We start from the raw sequence: 6,099 nt of genomic DNA, 5'->3' as shown, positions 1-6,099 counted from the left end.
ATAGCAAAGACTTGGAACCAACCCAAATGCCCATCAATGATAGACTGGATTAAGAAAATGTGGCACATATATACCATGGAATACTATGCAGCCATAAAAAAGGATGAGTTCATGTCCTTTGTACTGGAACCATCATTCTCAGCAAACTATCGCAGAGACAGAAAACCAAACACAGCATGTTCTCACTCATAGGTGGGAATTGAACAATGAGAACACTTGGACACAGGGTGGGGAACATCACACACTGGGGCCTGTCGTGGGATGGGGGAAGGAGGGAGGGATGGCATCAGGAGCTATACCTTATGTAAATGACGAATTAATGGGTGCAGCACAACAACATGGCATATGTATACATATGTAACAAACCTGCATGTTGTGCACATGTACCCTAAAACCTAAAGTATAATAAAAAATCAGTAAATAAAATAAAATTATAGTTTCTAGCTTAAAATAAAATAAAATTTTGGTATATGGCATTTTCTAACTTAGGAAGCCTCAATATTCTTGGCCATCATGACATTGGGTAGCACTGACTATTTTGTGCTTCCAAATCACTTTTTGGTTTTTAATAATTTCTTGATACTCTTATAGCCTGCCTTCAATTTTGATCCTTTATTCTTTCTATTTGTCAGGTGCACAAGATTACCTTCCTTTTTCTGCCTTCTGTCTTGTCACCAACCATTCCTACTTGGTGAACATGTACTTGGAAAAAGGCCTCATGGTCTGTTTGGCTCCACTCAATGTCTACGACACCCGCTTCCTTTGCTTGCATCCCACAGACTATTTCCCTCATCCTATTTACTTGCAGCAAATCTCTTCTTAGTTGATGAGATTGTGTTTATCTCCCTTTAAAACTCTACCTATCCTGAATGATTTGTCATTGTCTGCCTTTAAAATCCTTCCTCTTTCTCTTCCTCCATTCTCTAAATAATGATGGAGCTAAGTTATACCCAAAGCTCACTTTACAAAATATTTCCTTAGTACTTTGCAGAAAACACCAAAAACGCCATTTAAAAATAGGTGTATTTTTTCTTTTAGAATGTAAGCTCCTCAAGAGCAGGGACAGTGTTTTCTGTATGTTCTGTTGTGCCTAGTACACTGTAAATGCTCAATAAATATTGATGATGGGAGGCAGTGAGTCTTGATAAGAGTGAGAAACTGAAATCCCAAACACTGTTTTGTTGCGTGTTTTATTATGACCTCAGATTAAATTGGGAAATATTGGCCCTTTTGGATAATTGTCCCAAGTATTATATTCAAATAAAAGTGCAATGGAGAAAACAACAACAACAAGGAAATCCATCCCCAATTTGGAGGTGGGGCCTAGTGAGAGGTGTTTGGGTCATGGGGGTGGATCCCTCATGAATGGCTTCATGTCATCCCTGTAGTAATGAATGAGTTCTTGCTTTATGAGTTCCTGGAAGATCTGGTTGTCTCAAAGAGCTTGGCACCCCTTCCCTCTCTCTATTTCTTTCTTTTATGCCATGGGATGCCTGCTCCCCTTTGCTTTCCACCATGAATGGAAGTTTCCTAAAGTCCTTGCCAAAAGCAGATGCCAGCACCATGCTGCTTATGCATCCTGTAGAACTGTGAGCCAAATAAACCTTTTTTCTTTATAAATTACCCAGGATCAGGTAATTTATAGCAATGCAAACAGACTAAGACAATAACTTTATCCATAATGGGAAGGATGGAACTGAAGAGAGCATGGGGAGAAGATTTAAGAGGTTTTTGGAGTAATCCAGAGGGAGATGATTATCTTCTTGACTGGCGTTGCAAGTGTTGGATGGAGAATGTGGAATTGAGAAAAATTTAGGATGTCAAATCTTCAATTCCTGTTGATTGTCTGAATGTGTGGAAGGGGACAAGGGAGAATTCACAGTTGATACCCAGACATCTGAATTAGGCAACCAGATAGGTGGTGGAGCCATTTAAGAAGATAAGGAACAGAGGAGAAGGAGTATTACTATGAGGGGAAGATGGTGATTTCTATTGTGTTTGAGGTTCTTGGGAGACACCCAAGGGAAGATATCCAAGAAACACTTGAATATATGGGTCTGACGCTCAGGAGGCAGATCCAAGCTGATGCTCTAGACATGGGAATCATCAGCCTATAGTTGTAATTGAATAGCTGAATTAAGGGAGGAGATGTGGATTGCCTAGGGAGGGTGTGCAGTGTGAGGAGAGGTAAGACCAATGACAAAAGCCTGAAGATCATGGGCAGAGGGGGCACCCCACAAGGAGAATAAGAATGACCAGCCAAAGAAGGAGGAGAAAAAGCAGAAGAGTGTGATGTCATGAAAGCCAAGGATAAAAGAATGACCAGAGAGGCCATAAATGGTCAATTCTGTGAAATGCTATGGAGAGATCAGAGGAAGAGATCAGAAATGCCTGCTGCATTTACTTGGTAACTTCTGTTTTTATTCAGCACAATTGAAAGGAAAAAGACAAAATGGGGAACACTTTTGTGGTATAAATAAGGAGCTCTTATAATTTAGTAATAAAAAGACAAATTCTATGGAGAAATGGACAACAGACATTGACAAGCAATTTTCAAAAGGAGAAATTAAAAATGACCAAAATATATTAGAAAATAGCTGCAGACTGATTACTAATAATGAAATGCTAATTGAAACAATACTGCCTCAATCCCATTTACAATAGCCATACAAGAAACATTTTCTAGGAATACATCTAACTAAGGAGGTGAAAGATCTCTACAAGGATAACTACAAAACACTGCTGGAAGAAATCACAGATGACACAAACAAATGAAAAAATATTCCCTACTCATGGATTGGAAGAACCAATATCTTTAAAATGGCCACACTACCCCAAGCAATCTACAGATTCAATGCTATTCCTAACAAACTACCAATGTCATTTTTCACAGAATTAGAAAAAACTATTCTAAAATTCATATGGAACAAAAAAAAAGCCCACATAGCCAAAGCAATCCTATTTTAAAAATAAAAGCCAGAGGTATCACATTACCAGACTTCAAACTATATTACAAGGCTACAGTGACCAAAACAGCATGGTAATGGTACAAAAACAGACACATAAAGAACCCAGAAATGAAGCCATACATCTACAACCAACTGATCTTTGACAAAATTGACAAAAATAGGCAATGGAGAAAGGCCTCCCTATTCAATAAATTGTGCTGGGATACTAGCTAACCATACACAGAAGAATAAATCTGGATGCCTACCTCTCGCCATATACAAAAATTAATTCAAGATGGATTAAAGGATTAAATATGAGAATGTCAAACTATAAAAATACTAGAAGAAAACCAGGAAACACCCTCTGGACATCAGCCTTGGCAAAGAATTTATAACTAAGTTCTTAAAAACAATTGTAACAAAAACAAAAATTGACAAGTGAGATCTAATTAAACTAAAGAACTTCTGTACAGCAAAAGAAACTATCAACAGAGTAAACAGACAACCTACAGAATGGGAGAAAATATTCACAAGCAATGTACCCGATAAAGGTCTAATATCCAGAATCTATATGGCACTTAATTCAACAACCAAAAACCAAATAACCACATCAAAAAATGGGCAAAAGACATAAACAGACACGTCTCAAAAAAAGACCTCCAAGTGAGTGATTAACAGCAGTGTCCTTTGGTTCATCACTAATCATCAGAGAAATGCAAATCAAAACCACAATGAGATGGCATCTTGTACCAGCTATTATTAAAAAGTCAAAAAACAACAGATATTGGTGGGGCTACAGAGGAATGGAATATTTATACACTGTTGGTAAGAATGTAAATTCAGCCACTGTGGATAGCAGTTTGGAGATTTCTCAATAAACTTAAAATAGAATTGCCATTCAACCCAGTAATCCCATTACTGGGTATATACCCAAAGGGAAATAAATCACTCTACCAAAAAGACACGGATTTGCATGTTCATTGCAGCACTATTCACAGTAGCAACAATGTGGAATCAACCCAGGTTCCCATCAACAGTGGAATGAATAAAGAAAACATGGTACATATATACCATGGAATGCTGCACAGCCATAGAAAAAAACAAAGTCATGTCCTCTGTGGCAACACGGATGGAGCTTCAGGCCATTATCCTAAGCGAATTAATGCAGAAACAGAAAATATTGTGTGTTCTCACTTATAAGTGGGAAATAAATAGTGGGTACTCATGGACAGAAAGATGGGAATAACAAATACTGGACATAGGAGGAAGGAGAGAGGGAGGGAGGCAAGGGTAGAAAAACTGCCTATTGGGTACTATGTTCACTACTTGGGCAACAGGTTCAATTGCTCCCCAGACCTCAGCTTTACACATCAAACTGCAAGGATTTTTAAAAGTGAGTGCAATAGTATAGGCCCAGTATAGACAAGAAGTACCCTATACACTACTGCAGGGATTCAAGGGAACCAGCCCCTGGCAATATTTGTCAATTCCTTTTATATATAGCATAGCTTTGCCAGTAATTCCTTGAAAGAATAATCTGAAATATATGCAGAGATGTATATGTAGATAACTTATATAGCTACTGTTGTATATAATAGTAAAATATTGGGAAAAGCACGCAAGTCCAGCAATAGAGGATAGGCTAAGTAAAACGGTGGTATGTCCGTCAGCTTTTAGAGTCGCAGATGAATGATATGACGATATAGGAAAATATTCAAGGGAAACTGTGAAGCTAAAATAAGGAGGGGGATGGGTTGCAAGCCAGCATGTTTGCTGTAGCTTCAACTTTTGTACACCACCAAATAATGAAAGCTCTGGGTAAGGGCATAGAAAAACACCGAGAGGATATACATCACATTATGAACAGCCATAGCCTCTGGATGGTGACATAATAAGACTTTTTCACTTTGCACTATTTAGTTCTTTTTTCATTTTTCTTCATCAAATATATTAATTTTGTAATAATTTTTAATATGCACATAGATTAAATGTGAATAAATCAAATGACTACATAGAATTATCAGCTAAAGCCAGTTAAATTTCAAAAATGAAAATTTTGTTTTGTTCAAAAATGAAATTTTGTTCAAGCACTGCCTTTGTAGCCCTTTTAGTTGGCAGTACTTGAACACCAAGGTGAGTTATTTTTTTGAGATCACTCTTTGTTCACGCCAGGAAAATCCTGCTTTCTGTGCTTAAGAAAATGCCTCGCCATCTATCCACCCCCGTAGGAGGGCATGAATGCAGCTGGCCCAGTCAAAAAGAATGAAGACAAGAACACATCCCACAGAAGGTTGCTAACAGATCCATAAAATATTTTTTATTGATCTTTATTTTACAGTCCTAAAGTTCTGATTCCACGTGAGCATCGCCCCTGGGTACTTTTATAACTTTTTAAATCAACTATACCCTGTGAGACAAATAACCGAGACCTAGGCTAAAAGCCAGGGGGTTCCGATGGCTTGTTTCTCTTGCAGATGGCAACCAGGGTCCACCTTCCGCGACCTCACTCTGCACATTTCCATGCAGACCATGGGACTCAGCCCATACACCTAGCTCTGGTCACCAGAGGCTGAGACCACCAACTGGATGCGTATCATAATAACTGAGTTTGGGTGGAGCTTTTTAAACAATTATTTTTGAGGCAATAAGAAATTTACAAGATTCTCCAAATGTTATAACATCTAATGGCCACCTCTTTTCATTTTTACTTCACATCTCACCTCAATAACCTGGCTGGGACAGGGAAGTTTTGTTTGCTTTTTGTCATTTGGAAGACCTGATCAAATGAGGCAGAAGGAAGTGGCAGTCCACTGATTTGGGGTTTGAGGAGACCAACTCCTGAAAGTTCCCTAAATCAGAGGGTTTTGTTGTTGTTGTTTGTTTGTTTTGAGACAAGCTCTCGCTGTGTCTCACAGGCTGGAGTACAGTGGTGCCATCATGGCTCACTGCAGCCTCTACCTCCCGGGCCCAAGCGATGCTCCCACCTCAGACTCCCAAGTAGCTGGGACAACAGGCATGTACCACCATGCTTGGCTAATTTTGTTTTTTTGCAGAGACAAAGTTTTGCCATGTTTCCCAGGCTGGTCTTGAACCCAGCTCAAGTGATCCACCTGCCCTGGCCTCCCAAAGTGCTGGGATTACAGGTGTGAAC

The sequence above is a fragment of the Macaca nemestrina genome, chromosome 9 (genome assembly GCF_043159975.1).
Source record: "Macaca nemestrina isolate mMacNem1 chromosome 9, mMacNem.hap1, whole genome shotgun sequence".
NCBI classification, from domain to species: Eukaryota; Metazoa; Chordata; class Mammalia; order Primates; family Cercopithecidae; genus Macaca; species Macaca nemestrina.
Note: the sequence above shows the minus strand (reverse complement) of the source record.